Source organism: Capra hircus, chromosome 9, assembly GCF_001704415.2.
Source record: "Capra hircus breed San Clemente chromosome 9, ASM170441v1, whole genome shotgun sequence".
Classification (NCBI taxonomy): domain Eukaryota; kingdom Metazoa; phylum Chordata; class Mammalia; order Artiodactyla; family Bovidae; genus Capra; species Capra hircus.
In genome coordinates, this window is record NC_030816.1 from 15,608,441 (window position 1) to 15,625,095 (window position 16,655).

Sequence of the window (16,655 nt, forward strand, 5' to 3'; positions counted from 1 at the left end):
AGTCCATGGGGTTGCGAAGAGTCGGACACGACTGAGTGAGTGAGCACACACACATGAATAGCAGTATAGGACAACCTGAGTGAGTGAGCGAGTGAGTGAAGTCGTTCAGTCGGGTCTGAGTCTTTGCGACCTCGTGGACTGTAGCTCAGCAGGCTCCTCCGTCCATGGGATTCTCCAGGCAAGAATACTGGAGTGGGTTGCCATTTCCTTCTCCAGGAAATCTTCCCGACCCAGGGATCGAACCCAGGTCTCCTGCATTGCAGGAAGATGCTTTAACCTCTGAGCCACCAGGGAAACCCACAGGACAACATAGTCCTAATCAAACTACATCATCTTTATTTTACATATGAGGACATTTCTCATCTCATATACATGCTTTCAGAAGAAGAGACAATTCCTGATTGTCTCATTAGGTGATCACAGAGTTGCCTCTACCTGTCAGGAGCCATCACCATCAAGGACCCCTCTTCCTATTGGACCAATCTACCTTTCATTGACAAAGCAGCTCACCCTGTATGTGGTTAACTCTAAAGTCACCACTCACCTTACTGATTTTGCTTTCCCATAAACATCCTGCTGCTGCTGCTGCTGCTAAGTCGCTTCAGTCATGTCTGACTCTATGCAACCCCATAGACAGCAGCCCACCAGGCTCCCCCGTCCCTGGGATTCTCAAGGCAAGAACACTGGAGTGGGTTGCCATTTCCTTCTCCAATGCATGAAAGTGAAAACTGAAAGTGAAGTCGCTCAGTCATGTCTGACTCTTCACAACCCCATGGACTGCAGCCCACCAGGCTCCTCCGTTCATGGGATTTTCCAAGCAAGAGTACTGGAGTGGGCTGCCATCACCTTCTCCGCATAAACATCCTACTTACCTCCAAAGAGCTTCATACTGCTTCTCCTGAAGGTCAAGGGTCATTCTCTGAATTTAAGGACTCTGTATATTCCAGTGCATCAGGGTAAGTTCTTCCTGCCTTTATTTTTGCTCTGAGTCTCATTCTCTTCTTTTCTTTGGTTCTGTCAAGTCATGCCTTTGTTTCTTTCCACCCATTTATGACATATCTTCTTGTTTTCATATCATGATAATTCTTTTGCTTTATCTAGGTGATTATGTTATCAAGAAATTCAAATTATGAGGAGTGGCTTGTGGGGAAGAGTTTGCAGGAACCAGTCACTAGAAATTATGATGAAATAGACCTAGGTTTATGTTAAGAAGGATTTTGAAACAGTGCTCTTTAGAGATGGAAAGAGCTGTTTTATAAGAAAATAATTGATTAGAAGTATTCCTGCAACGGACAAGTGGTTATCCATCAGGAACAGTGTTCTCAGTAGAGGAAATTACTTAACAAAATAAATGATTGGGTCAAAAATTCCCCCAGGATTTTTTCATCTCTAAACTGTATTATACCAAGTCATATGGTATATGTATTAAAATGTGTTTTGCCTATAGTTGATACTTATTGTATAATTACAGTACTTATTTTAGTTTGGTATTGGCTCTTATTTTGTGTAAAAGTAAATATAGTATGAAAATAAAAGTAAATGTTTAAAAAGGGAGGGGATATATGTGTACCTATGGCTGATTCAGGTTGAGGTTTGACAGAAAAAAACAAAATTCTGTAAAGCAATTATCCTTCAATTAAAATAATAAATAAATTTTTTTAAATATATGTTCAATATGGAAGTAAAATGATAAAAAGACAAGAAAGAGTACTGTCATTTCTAATCAATGTGAGATTTTCTATGAGGATGTCTATGAAATTAGAGTTGCATTAGTGAAGAGAATTAATATATGTCTAATGTGTGCTATCAAAGATTTCAGAGCTACCGATTATCTTGAGACAGTTACATGTCCTAGCAGGGCCCTGAGTAATACACATGGGATAGTTGGATATTAGCAAGTTAAATTTACCGCTAAGAAAATGTGAGGCACAGCAAGTTGAAACCTTTACATAAAGAACCAAATGCCACTAGGGAATTGGAGAGTGAAGGAGCTAAAAGAACAGGTCAGCAGAAGAGGCAGGGTAGTCAGCAACAGCTTCTGTGATAGTGAGTCTTCTGCTGGTACTGCCACTATTAATTGCTTAACACCCAGAAAGTCACATCATTAACTTGTATTAAGGTTAATTCTTGAAGTTACACCACATCATCATGAAAGATTTAGTTCCACTATCATTCATTTTACTTGGAAATGTATTCTAGCAAATATGCTTGAATTTAACTTCAGAAAATTAAGATTGGTAAGCTTTCTAAGGCATGTACAGTACTCAGAGAAGTGCTTTATTGAGTGAATGTCTGCCTCGCCCAGAGTGTACACATGTTCCATCTGGGGCTGGTATAAGATTAGATATTTGCAGGAGGCATTAAAGAGAATTTAGAGTCTAGAAGTCTAGAAGCTTAACTCCATTGGAAGAGTCTACTTTAAGAACAGAACAAAGTTGTTCTTAGGTCTTTGAGAATGGGTGATCTCCCCTGATCCCCTTGAAGATCGCAGAAAGCTCTCTCTAAGCAGCTAGCCCTGTGTTTGCTGAAAAATTCCTCTGGTAAAACGGAAGGGCACCTAAGATATCTGTTGTTTCAGGAATTGATTCTATTTTTGAATTCTCTATGGGTTTTTTTCTTCTGTTTTATTGACAAACAGCACTGTATAGGCTTAAGGTGTACAGTATACACAATGTGGCTTCCCCAGGGGCTCAGCAAGTAAGGAGTCCACCTGCTATGCAGAAGACACGAAAGACATGGGTTCAATCCTTGGGCCGGGCAGATCCCCAGAGGAGGACATGGCAACCCACTCCAGTATTCTTGCCTGAAAAATCCCATGGACAGAGAATCTCCAGGCTACAGTCCAGTGGGTCACAAGAGTCAGGCGTGACTGAGCAACTTAGGACACAGCACAGCATATCGTGATTTGACTTACATACATCATGGAATAATTTTCACAGTAAATTTTCTGACCATCCATCATCTTGCATAGACACAAAATTGAAGAAATAGAAAAACATTTTTCCTTGTGATGCAAACTGTCAGGATTTACTCTCTATGTGGTGGTGGTGTCCAGTCGCTAAGTTATGCCAACTTTGCGACTCCACGGATTGCAGCACACCAGGCTTCCCTGTGCTTCACTGTCTCCCAGAGTTCGCTCAAACTCATGTCCATTGTGTCCGTGATGCCATCCAATCATCTCATCCTGTGTCACCCCCTTTTCTCCTGCCCTCAATCTTTCCCAGAATCAGGCGGCCAAAGTATTGAAGCTCCAGCTTCAGCATGAGTCCTTTCAATGAATATTCAGGGTTGATTTCCTTTAGGATTGACTGGTTTGATCTCCTTTGTATTCCAAGGGACTCTCAAGAGTCTTCTCCAACACCACAGTTCAAAAGCATCAGTTCTTCAGTGCCCAGTCTTCTTTATGGTCCAGCTCTTACATCCATACATGACTACTGGAAAAACCATAGCTTTGACTTTATAGACCTTTGTCAGCAAAGTGATGGCTCTGCTTTTTAATATGCTATCTATGTTCATCATAGCTTTGTCATAGCCAGCTTTTTCACTCTGTATACAAGTTTCATATGTAACATGTAGCAGGGTTAATTATATTTATCAAGTTCTAATTACATCCCTAGTATTTATCTTTTGGAGAAGGAAATGGCAACCCACTCCAGTGCTCTTGTCTGGAGAATCCCAGGGACGGGGAGCCTGGTGGGCTGCCGTCTATGGGGTCACACAGAGTCGGACACGACTGAAGCGACTTAGCAGCAGCAGCAGCAGCAGTACTCATCTTATAACTACAACTTGTTATATTTTGATTACTTTTATCTGTATGTTTTTAATTTTTTATAATTTTTATTTCCTTGATAATTTTTAAAATTAGGATAGTCATTCAAATACCCATCTTACAGCAAAATTCTATAAAGCAATTATCCATCAATTAAAATAATTAAATAAAATTGAAAAAATAACCTGCCTTATTATTTAGTTGATTTTCAATAACTTATAATCAGATACAAATACAGTTCTGCATCCATAATCAGTTCATATCCATAATCAGTTTAATCCAAGAAAAAGATAAATGTGCATGTGCTCTAAATGTGAGGCAGGGCACCTCAAGGCTCTTGATATAGTTCATAATTCAAAGAAATCCCCCTAACAGCTCAAGTAATTGAAAGAAATTTAAATGGGATCCATTCCTCAACTCAAGGCAACATTTCTTAGGGGAATCTCACGGCACTGAGCAGAGGAGCCCAGGGGCCCAGCTGAGTGAGGGGGTGGCAGAAGGAAGTAGGAGGAAACTTGGAATTTCACACAAACCCATCCTTGATGTTTCTGGTATTTTCTGCTATGCTTTTTTATAGCAACAACAACAAGACTCTTGACTTCAGAAACCAGAGAGATCATGACTTGCTTGTAACACTAAATATGTTTTCATAGATGGAACATTAGAAACGAAATTAGCCAGACTATTATTTTCTGTAGAAAAATGCCCTCGGGGTTCCTGAATAGTTTATTTATACATAGACTTTGGGAAAGTAACATATTGCTGAGTTGGAGACTACCTATAATATTTCATTTTTGTTCTAATATGCTTCTGCTATCTTAACATCTAATAATATGCATATATTATGTAATATAAAATAGCATAATATAATATAGTTAATATACATAAATAATATATATAAACCTACTGGTGCTATTTGAAACACAAAATTCTCAACATTTCTGCTAGAGTTCATGTTCACATAAGAGCATAACATTGGCTACCTCCTGCTAGTAATACACACGTTTCACAAGGGGCAAGTAGCATATTATCCAAACAGTGGGAAATGATATAAAAATCATCACCCAGATAGATAATTCCTAGAGGAGTGGGGAGCACTTTGGCTTCTCATTGTGTGAATTATCTGGATTATTGCTCCGATTCAGTTTTTTGCCCCAGGAGTAAAGGTTTAGACTGAGAAGCCTCTAAGACTATAGCAGCTCTACCTTTAGACCCAGAAACCATGGTAACTGACAGCTACAGCCAAGGCAACTTCCTTAGCAGCTGTGTATTTTCTAGACCTTTACAGCTGAGACTTGAAACATTGCTTACAACCAGCCAATCCCACAGAATCCGCAGTGAGCTCATTGCCCTTTATTGATATGACTGGCACCATTAGTTTCTGGATGAATGTGCACATCGGGCAGCACTGTAGAAAGAAGAGATTAATTGTGTGCTGTTCTTTTTTGCTATCATCATTATGTGGCAAACTATGGTAGCTCTATTTTATTATTTTAATTAAATTCCCAGGAGGCAGAGAAAAGTAAGGAGATGTAACGTCCTGAACATAAAAACTGATGCTTTTATTTTTTCTAAATATGACGTGTAAATATATTTTTCTCATAAAGGAATATCCCAGAGATTATCTGTCTCATGGGCTATAAATAAAGAATAGAGATCAGGATATGGGAGGTGTGTGTGTGTGTGTGTGTGTGTGTGTGTGTGTGTGTGTGTGTGTGTGTGTGTGTGTGGTGACGTGCATGCTCAGTCATGTCCGACTCTGCAAAGCCAACCAGGTTTCTCCATCCCTGGAATTTTCCAGGCAAGGATCTTGAAGTGGGTTGCCATTTCCTACACCAGGGGATCCCCTGACCCAGGGAATCGAATGCGCATCTCTTGAGTCTCCTGCATAGGCTGGGCACCTGTGCCACCTGGGGAGAGTGGTAAAAACCTGGAATTTTATTAAATCCAATAACACTGAAGGGTAGCAGCTTTATTATTGTGGGGCTCCACAGTTTTTTAATGGGTCATTAAATAATCTCTACTAATTAGAATGTAAAACTTCCATTCACAGCATCTAAAAAATTTTGAAAGGGAGAGTGTAATAGTTTATAGAACAAATTCAGGAGTCAGACTATTTCAGTCACCTGCCATATGCTAGCTATGCCACCTTAAGCAAACTCTTTAGTATCTCTCTTGTGCCTCAGTTTCATCACCTATAAAATGAGGTTATAGGAACTTCCCTAGTGGTCCAGTGGTTAAGACTCTGCCCTTCCAAAGTAGGGGGTGTGGGTTTGATCCCTGACTGGGGAACTAAGAGCCTACAAAAACTTTTTTTAAATGGGGGTAATACTAGTTTCTATTTTTGGATACTTATGAGGATTAAATGATTTAATATATATTATTCATGCATATACCTAGAATCTAGCGTTTCATAAATTTTAGCTATTATCATCATAATTATCATTACCATAATTTACTACTATTGAACTATTTGATGTAAAATTGGATTTGAAAAGTAAAATAACTAATTGAAGACCAAAAAATTAAGTAAATAAATACTAGAGAAAGCAAATTAGATACACAATTGCTTCAAATAATGAAAAATAAAATTATTACCTTCTTAACTAGAAAAAGTCTTAGAGATCGTTCAGTGCAAATGCTACATATTGTGCAACCGTGGACACCAGTCGCAACAGGAGCTGCGGTAGGCCAGGGTCTGGGAGATGGTCTGTGCTATGGAGGCAGGTTGGGAGCAGCAACTGACTCATGTTTCCAAATTCCTAGTCCATTTCTATCCCAGCACACTGAATTCCATTATAACTCTGATACTAGGTTAACTAGGGCTTCCCAAGTGGCAATAGTGGTCAAGAACTTGCATGTCAATGCAAGATATGCAAGAGATGTGGCTTGATCCCTGGGTCAAGAAGATCCCCTGAAGGAGGGCGTGGCAACCCACCTCAGTATCCTTGCCTGGAGAATCCCGTGGACAGAGGAGCCTGGTGGGCAGCTGCCGATAGAGTAGCGGAGTTGGATGCTACTTAACGCACATAGGTTAACCATGGTAAACTCAGTCTTCAAGAGATATAAGTTAATTTGCAGTACTAATCCATCCAATAAATAAGGTCTTCCTATTCCTGCGTCTGTTTGTGTGTGTGTGCATGCCTAAGTGTAAATGTGCATGGGTATGTTTGTGGCATTCCTAAATAGTTGTTAATGACAAGATAAACTTTTTAACTTGGTTCTGGTATACTATATGTTTCAAAGTTATCAATAGGTACAATTCAGTGGCTAAGAGCATTGGCTTTGAAATCAAACTGATCAATACTCCAGTCTAGGATCCTGACTCTGCATTTTAATAGTTGACCCTCAGTTTTCTTATGTCTAAAATGTAAAATGATTGCATTTTAATTTGTAAAAAATTAAAGTGTGATAATAACTTCCTCATGACTTTACTGTGAAGGCAAAATGAGATAGAACTAGATATAGCCCTTAAAGTGCCTGACAATAAACAGTAAATATCAGCTGTAATTGTTATTGATGGATGCAGATGACTTCTGATTACAGAGCTGTAACCAAATTCTCTTTAGTAATCTTTCAATATTTCCATGCTCAGAGCTTTTCACTGTTGGCTTTAACACATGGTTAAAGACAAATCGAGAGTACCTGGTAAAATCTAAGGGGTTTTATAAACACCAGATTTTCTGGAGATTTGTTGACTCCTGAACTCCTTTACACCCACAATGTCTAGATCGATAGCAGAGTCTCTGTCTTGGGTTTCATGAAGAATCATCTGGGGAACTTTAAACTTCCAAGTCGTCATGCTAATTAAATTGGAATCTCTGAGGTGAGACCCATGCATCAGTAGTTTGTAAAGCTCCTTGGGTTTCCAGTGCGCAGCCCAAGATAAGAACTGTTGGGTGTGATCTAACTGTGGTTTAGATCTACTATCAGGCATGAGTACAGGTTCTTTGGATTGCTGGACGTTTTCAGATAGATGAAAAGCAAAACTCTTTTTCACTTACTGCATCAAATGAGAGAAGGTTGTCATGTAGGGCCACATAGGGTGTCATACCAGGGACAAGGTTAAAGTGTAAACTGGAATTGTATTAAGAAGCTCATATAATTTGGCAAGCGGAGTGGGGTTGGCTATGTTCCATGGGATTACTTGAGATTGAGTGTTTTTGAACAGTTCCTCAGGCTCAAGGAGAAAGGGGTCATCCCCGGAAATTAGGTATCTGGGACCCTCTTTTCATTGTATTATAACCCAGTGGTGTTAGAGCCTGATGAGAGAAGCACGGTAGTTGGGGTGGGGGCTTAGCAAGCTGTCTGCAGAGGGGGACTGAGAGTTTTCAGTCATAACTTCAAAACTGGATCAAGGTAGCACTTGGATCAAGAACCACTGCTCTAGGCTCCTTGTGTATAGATAAAGTGCAATGCTCTTTAAAGTACTTACCCAACAGTACATTGAAGGGTGATGCAGTGGAAAGAGTGCTGTGATATTGATTAGAAGACTTGAGCACTGGACAGGACTCTCTCTACCACTTACCAAATACAGGGCCGATCATTTAATCTCTGATGTTCCCTTATCAAATGGGCAGGACATCTGCCCTACAATCTCACGATGTTGTAATGAAGATCAAATAGTGCTTGGTAACCACTAACACTCTAAGTATCATTTTTTATTAGGTATTATTCCTCTTGGCACAAGATAAAAGATGATTGAGGTGCACAGATGAGGGAAGGCATAGAAAAGGGGAGAAGGATGTTGGTGATTGAAAATAAGTATAGCCTTCTGGCCAAGCCTGAAGCCAAAAGCAAGCCCCCTTTCTATTGCCATGTACCAGGGCAGTTAAAGGTCTTCTCCTGTATTTTCTCCCTGTGGAAAAGCAAGTGTTCTTCCTCAAAGCACTTGCTCTAATTCATTTCTCCATTCAGATTCTCCCTGCATTTCCCCAACCCCAAAACATAGCAACCAAGACTTCTGACCACCCTCTCCAGCCCTCTGGATTCAGCCAAGTGACACCTGACGCAAACAGAGTCCTGCTCTTTCCCTCTTTGCCTCACACTTCTTTCTCATCTGTCTGTATAACCCTGTCCATTACCCTTCCTTAACATTCTCTCCTTCCCTTCTGCCACAGTCCTCACCGCTTCCCATTCGGAAACTTCCTGACAGACTTCCAGCCTCCAAAACGTCCCCCAAATGGACTCATCCCCGGCCTCAGGATGATATTTCTAAAACTCAAACCTGCTCAAGTCACTCCATTGCTCAAAATCTTCACTTCAAGTTTCTGGAAAGCACCTCTTTCACCCTTTATGACTTTTTGTGTAGTTTCCTTTATCCCAGAATATTCTTCCTACGTTTAATCCATGAGAAAATTTTGGTGAAGAGAAAACAATTCCTTACTTTAACATTTATGGAAGGAAAAGGTCAATTCCTCCTTATATTTTGGGAATTGATTGGCTGTTTATTTTATTAAACAGATTTGCTCTTTATTCAGCATATCACAAAACCTTTTAAAAAAATAGTGCCACGCTGCTCTCACAGCTGAGCATGGAATATGGAATAAAAAGCTTTCCAACTAAATATGAATCTTGACTAGGATATGGTAGACAAGATTTGAAGATGGCCCCAAGATTCCCAGCCTGCTGTGTACACACACCTCCCAGTAATTCAATCAAACATCAATCTAGGCGCTGCTGTGAAGGGATTTTGTAGATATAATTAAGATCCCAAGTCAGTCAACCTTAAAATAAAGAGTGTTAGATGGGCCTGATCTAATCATGTGAGTCTTTTAAATACAGAGCATTTTCTTTGGCATGTGGCAAAGGAAGAAGCCAAAAATCAAAGCACAAGAAGGATTTGATCAGCATACTACTGCTAGCCTGAAGACTGAGGGGGCCGTGTAGCTAAGAATGCAGGGGACATGGAGAAGTCCAGCGCAGCCCCTGGCAAATAGGCAGCACCTGGCAAATAGGCAGCATGGAAATGGAGATCTCCTTTATGGCTAAAAGGAACTGAATTTTGCCAGTGTTTAAGAACGATATTGGAAGAAGATTTTCCCCCAGAGCCTGAAGATGAGAACTCTAGTGACATCTTGGCTTCAGTTTTGAGATACCCTGAGCAGGTAAACCAGCCAAACAGCCAATGACAAGCCAGACTTCTGACCAAGAGAACTCTGAGCTCATAAATGGGTGCTCTTTTAAGCCACTGAGTCTGGTAATTCATTACACAGCCATAGACAACTATCACAAAGGGCTTTTCAAAATATTGAAGATGGCTGCTTTCTGCCATCGTTTCATGAATGCCTTCTCTTTCTTTTGTGCACCTGGCTTAGAGGGCCCTTGTTTTCATCTTGTCGATTGAAAGCACATAATCTTCTTTATGAGTAAATTTATTTTAAAGATGTCAGAAGTGACCCCTAAAATAACAATAAGAATTCCGTGGACACACACACGTCTCCTTGGTTTCCACCATGCCAGTTCCCATCACCTTCTGGTTCCAGCTTGGAACCCAGAGTACAAGTGTCATGCACCATGACTCAGAAGCATTAAGAAACTCATTCAAGGTGCCACAGCAAACAATAGAAAAGAAAGAAAGTTGTTCAGTCATGTCTGACCCTTTGCAACACTATGGACTATGCAGTCCATGGAATTCTCCAGGCCAGAATACTGAATAAGGTAAACATTCCCTTCTCCAGGGGATCTTTCCAACCCAGGGATCGAACTTGGGTCTCCCACATTGCAGGCGGATTCTTTACCTGCTGAGTCACCAGCAAACAATAGAACTTGGACTTAAATGTCAAGCTGAATAGAAATCCAACTCTGCCCCTAATTAATCATTTGACCTTTTACAGATTTCTTTTTATGAATTTATGACAGTGATGCTCAAATTTGCTGCATATTATAACCTTATGAGAACTTAAATCTGATAGCTAAATAATACCCAGATTAATTCAGTCTGAATATCTGAGGGTATACTCAGGCATCAGTAATGTTTAAGGTTCCCAGGTGGTTTTGGTATGCAGCCAAGTTGGGAATTATTGGTTTATAAAAGAGAACTACAACTGTATGGTATCATCAAAAGCTCTTCCAGTTGTAACAGCCTAAGAGCTTATGTTTAGTAAACATAAACTAACAAGCAATATTTTAATTATGAGGAGAAAAAAGGGTCAATTATCATTGAAGGCTACAGTTCACTACAGCTCTTTCTGTCCCTGACTTAGCATAATTTCAATCCAGAGGGCATGCCCATGTTATTGTTTCAGCAGTCACCTTAATAGGACAGTTTGGACGTAAAAGCTAATATTCTATGTTTATTACTTTGAGTAGGGTAGAATACAGAGCAAAAGTAAGAAGAGGTGAATAAGGGTTGGTACGGTGGAGACATAGAAGGAAACGAGGAAAGAGAAGAGCGAAAGAATCATCTCTATTCAATATATATACGAAACTGAGAGAAAGCAACATAGAAAATGAAATAGAAAATAACATATCCTTGATAATGAACTGAAGGACATGTCGGCACTGAGATAGAATCATAGCTATCTATTTGGCAAAACATTCTGTAAAATTGACTATTACATAAAAAGCCTTGTGGGAATAGGAGTGATTTAGGGACGTCAAGACAAAAAAAAAAAAAAAAAAAAAAACACAAAGGTTGTTTTTCTTAGTTTACTAGGCACTGGCAGAGAGCAGAAAACAGCTCTGTGAAAGCAAACACTATTGAAAGTAAGAGCTGGCAGGAAACGTAAAGTTGAACCCAAAAGTTACCATGAGATATTAAATTTTTGAAATTAAAAGAAATCTTTTGAAATTCCAGACATCTCTGGGGAGGATGGGTGTGGTGGTGGGAGGACTAACACTTCCATGGAATATGGACTGAGGGAGCTAGAATTTATGCCGCTCGATTACTTGAAGATGAAATGATTTAATAGTTAAAAGTCATTTAAAACCGTTTTGCACATGGTGTTGTATAAATGTTTAAAACACAGAAAATAAACAAGTTGAACTAAACAGAGGATAGTTAAAAATGTGGTGTCAGCAGAGGATTAGGCAGATAAATTAATGGAACACATTCAAATGTATACACAGACCTGAATATGTAACTGGTCAGAATGTGATGAACATCACTTTTCTCCTCAGTGAAGAAAGAGCAGAAAGTGCTGGGATCATAGTCCCTTCTGATGTTTCTTCTCATTTCTTGGTGAAGCAAAGCTCTGGTAAAGAACACTCTGAGCTCAGACTGACCTCACTTTGTCTTCTCAATCCCTGACCCTGCTTAATAATTTATAGGTATAATCCAAGTATGGATTGTGATCTCCAAGCCCTCAAACTCCACATTTCAACACTGTTTAAGCTCTCATTTCTTCCCACTGTGTTGAGTTGTATTGTATAGCTTTTAACTCTGTCTTTAGAAGTGAAAACTACTTTAGACGTGGTGAACATGTGACTATGTCAAGACATAGAGCTCTATGTAATATATCCTTGACATAGATGTTTTTAGCATATTTAGTGTTTGGATTTTCAACCCAAGCAAGACGCCCTTCCTCACACAGCCTTGCTTTCCCAGCGTAGAGCAGATTAAGCTGCTAACGGAGCGGTTTCAACTGGTCATATCTTCTGGAGCCACGGACAAAGTAAGGTTAATGGTCCCCTGGGAATATCCCCCCAAGCCAAAAGAGGAGGCTATGTATTTCTCAGCTGTGACACTCAGTAGACAGAGGGACAGGGAAGGAGGTCCAGTTAATACATTGGTCTGTCTATTAGTAACTCTTGAGGCTGCTGCTCTGCATTTAGGAAATGACTATATTTATTCACTGCCAAAGACAACACTATTAGAGCCCCTTTTGGTCATAACCAATCCCAGGAAGAAAGATTGATGGTGTCACTTTTGACATACTATCCTCATATGCTTTCATGTACATGATGAAAAAAAAAAAGCAGAAGCGCAGGTATTTCCATGAGCTCCAGACAGCATCTTGCCTAATGTGCACCAGGCTCATATGCAAAGAATAAAATTACTGTAGTTTGTTTTAGGGGCAAAGTCTACAAATTCTTACAGGGTATTTTTAAATCTAGGCACAAAGGCTCAATGTTTAAAGTGCATTATTTAATAATATTCCAGAAATCCTTGCATCTATGCTGTTTAACCTACTTGCTATCTCTCTCTTTTTCTATCCCAATATTCTCCTGCCCTCATCCAGATAAATCTGCAATGAATGTCAGTATAACCTTAATATTAAGTCTACCTTTCACTCAGCGAATGTGAGGTTGCAGGTCCCTAGTGTGTTCCCTTCCCCTGGCCTCTTAGCGCACCCTGCTGGACTCCCTTGGGAATGCCACCGACTCCAGACAAGCTTCCTGCATGCGTTCACAAGTAACCATGGTCTGTGATGCTATGATCCTTTTTCCCGCTGTTTCCTTAGTTCACAGACTAACCCATCTAATAAAGATTTCGCTCATCAACAGTTTTTGCAAAAGCCTGTGCTTGTCACAATGCAATGGACTAAATGTCTAAGTTCCCCCAAAAGTCATATGTTGAAACCTAATCCCCAAGGTCGGAGAAGGCAACAGCATCCCACTCCAGTACTCTTGCCTGGAAAATCCCATGGATGGAGGAGCCTGGTAGGCTGCAGTCCATGGGGTCACTAGGAGTCGGACACGACTGAGCGACTTCACTTTTACTTTTCACTTTCATGCACTGGAGAAGGAAATGGCAACCCACTCCAGTGTTCTTGCCTGGAGAATCCCAGGGACGGGGGAGCCTGGTGGGCTGCCATCTTTGGGGTCACACAGAGTCGGACACGACCGAGGTGACTTAGCAGCAGTAGCAGCAGCTATCCCCAAGGTGATGGTATTTGGAGATGGGTCCTTTAGGAAATAAGTAGGTCATAAGGGGGAAGCCCTCATGAGTGGGATTTGTACCTTTATAAGGAGAGACAGGAGAAAGACATCTCTGTCTTGGCCATATGAGCACACAGCAAGAAGGCAGCTGTCTGTAAGCCAGGAAGTCAGCTTTCACCAGATACAAGATCTTCTTGGTGGTCTTGGACTTCCAGCCTTCGGAACTGGGAGAAATAAATGGTCGTTGTTTAACCCACCTAGTCTATGGTATTTCAGTGAAAGCAGCCAGGACCAAGACACTAGTCAACTTGAATGAGGATCGAGGGGCTGAAAGCAAGCTTCTGAATGTTAAAAGTTATTTTTGTTTGTCTTGTAGTGCACAGCAGGTTCTGTCTTGGAGATGGCCTAGTGGCATTGCAACAGCAACAATAAAAATGGTAGTGCCACCAGGGAGCCCTGCAGTGACTGATGGCAGTGGTGAAAGTCTGTTCTTTATCTCCTCTTAATCCAACAGCTGTGATGTGCCCCAGTTGCCTCTTCCACCAGAAATCCCAGAGCAATCTCTTTCAAGCTGCAAGCCCTTCTCCTACTCCATCTATTCTTCAGTTACTGTTAAATTTGCCGTTTTGATTGTTCCTTTTTGTTTCTCCTGCCTCCTCTAGTTGTAACCCCCTAACCAGTCCATGGTGACCTCCCTTCAGTTTCCTAAAAAGCTGCTTAGAGAACCTGGCGTAATTTATTTTCTCCACATGCCTTGCTTATGTTAATGCTACAGGCTGGCTAATTTCCTAAAGGTCTTCACTATTATTTAATATTAAGATTTGTCCTAGAAACAATGAAAAACTGTAAGTTTACTAAGCACAGATGGTGTGCCTTGCCCTGTGCTAAATTCTATTAAGGCAATTAAACATACATCCTCAGAAGGCCTAGTCCATCCTAGGTGTGGTGGAGAACACAAGCAAGGATGTTACAATAGGTTCTCAAGAATGTACAGCTGACCCTTGAATAATAACAAGGTTAAGGGCACTGACCATCATGTGGTTGAAAATCTTCAAACTTCTGTCCCTACCTCAGAAACAAACACTCTCCGACATAAATCACAAGAGGATCCTCTATGACCCACCTCCCAGAATATTGGAAATAAGAGCAAAAATAAACAAATGCGATCTAATTAAAATTAAAAGCTTTTGCACAGCAAAAAAAACTATAAGCAATGTGAAAAGACAGCCTTCAGAATGAGAGAAAATAATAGTAAACGAAGCAACTGACAAAGAATTAATCTCAAAAATATACAAGCAACTCCTGCAGTTCAATTCCAGAAAAATAAACGACCCAATCAAAAAATGGGCCAAAGAACTAAATAGACATTTCTCCAAAGAAGACGTACGGATGGCTAACAAATGCATGAAAACATGCTCAACATCACTCATTTTCAGAGAAATGCAAATCAAAACCACAATGAGTTACCATCTCATGCCAGTCAGAATGGCTGCGATCCAAAAGTCTACAAGCAATAAATGCTGGAGAGGGTGTGGAGAAAAGGGAACCCTCTTACACTGTTGGTGGGAATGCAAACTAGTACAGCCACTATGGAGAACAGTGGGGAGATTCCTTAAAAAACTGGAAATAGAACTGCCTTATGACCCAGCAATCCCACTACTGGGCATACACACCGAGGAAACCAGAATTGAAAGAGACACGTGTACCCCAATGTTCATCGCAGCACTGTTTATAATAGCCAGGACATGGAAACAACCTAGATGTCCATCAGCAGATGAATGGATAAGAAAGCTATGGTACATATACACAATGGAGTATTACTCAGCCATTAAAAAGAATACATTTGAATCAGTTCTAATGAGGTGGATGAAACTGGAGCCTATTACACAGAGTGAAGTAAGCCAGAAAGAAAAACACCAATACAGTATACTAACACATATATATGGGATTTAGAAAGATGGTAATAATAACCGTGTATGCGAGACAGCAAAAGAGACACAGATGTATAGAACAGTCTTTTGGACTCTGTGGGAGAGGCCAAGGGTGGGATGTTTGGGAGAATGGCATTGAAACATGTATATTACAGTATGTGAAACAAATCACCAGTCCAGGTTCGATGCATGATACAGGGTGCTTGGGGCTGGAGCATTGGGATGACCCAGAGGGATGGGGTAGGGAGGGAGGTGGAAGGGGGGTTCAGGATGGGGAACACATGTACACCCGTGGCAGATTCATGTCAATGTATGGCAAAACCAATACAATATTGTCAAGTAATTAGCCTCCAATTAAAATAAATAAATTTATATTAAAGAAAAAAACCAAAGGAACTGATAAATGACTCAGCTCAGGGCAAGATGTTGAAATGGTTTGGTTAGAATCAGGACTCAAACCCTAGTTCTTTTGATTCCACATATGATCTATCATCAAACACAAAATTTTCCCATACTTGGTTAATTTAAAGATCTGTAAAATAGAAAAGAACTGTATCTATTGACAAAAAATTCATATGTACGTGGACCTGTGTTGTTCAAGGGTCAACTGTATAACTCCAGGGAAAGGGTAAAAAGAAATTGATATTTACTGAGCTCCTAAAACTAGGTAGACTGAGAATAGAAGGAGATGGCCGCTAATGAAGGCCTCAGGAGTAGGTATCCAAATTTGTAGGTATTGGGAAGCTATGAAAAGATTTTTAGAAGCACTTTAGGAAGATCAGGTTATAATGTATAGGAACAACCAACTTTTGTAAGAGTCAGCGTTCATGGTCACGGCCATGAGGAGATGGAGGTAAGTATGCCTCCATGCGTAAAAGTGCAGAATTTAGCAGTAGTATAGCTTAGGGAAGAAGGAGATGAGATGGAGCTATCAAAGATGTCACTTATTAAAGGGATATATGTATATATGGATATACAGAATTATAAACATAGAAATTATATTTCAGGGGAGTGTTTGACAAAGATCACTTTCTCCCCGCCAAGTCCCAAAGGAATGCATTTATACACCAGGAACAAAAGATTCAGACCAGGAAAAAGATACTAGTCTGAAGCATTTTCCAACAATGCTTCTT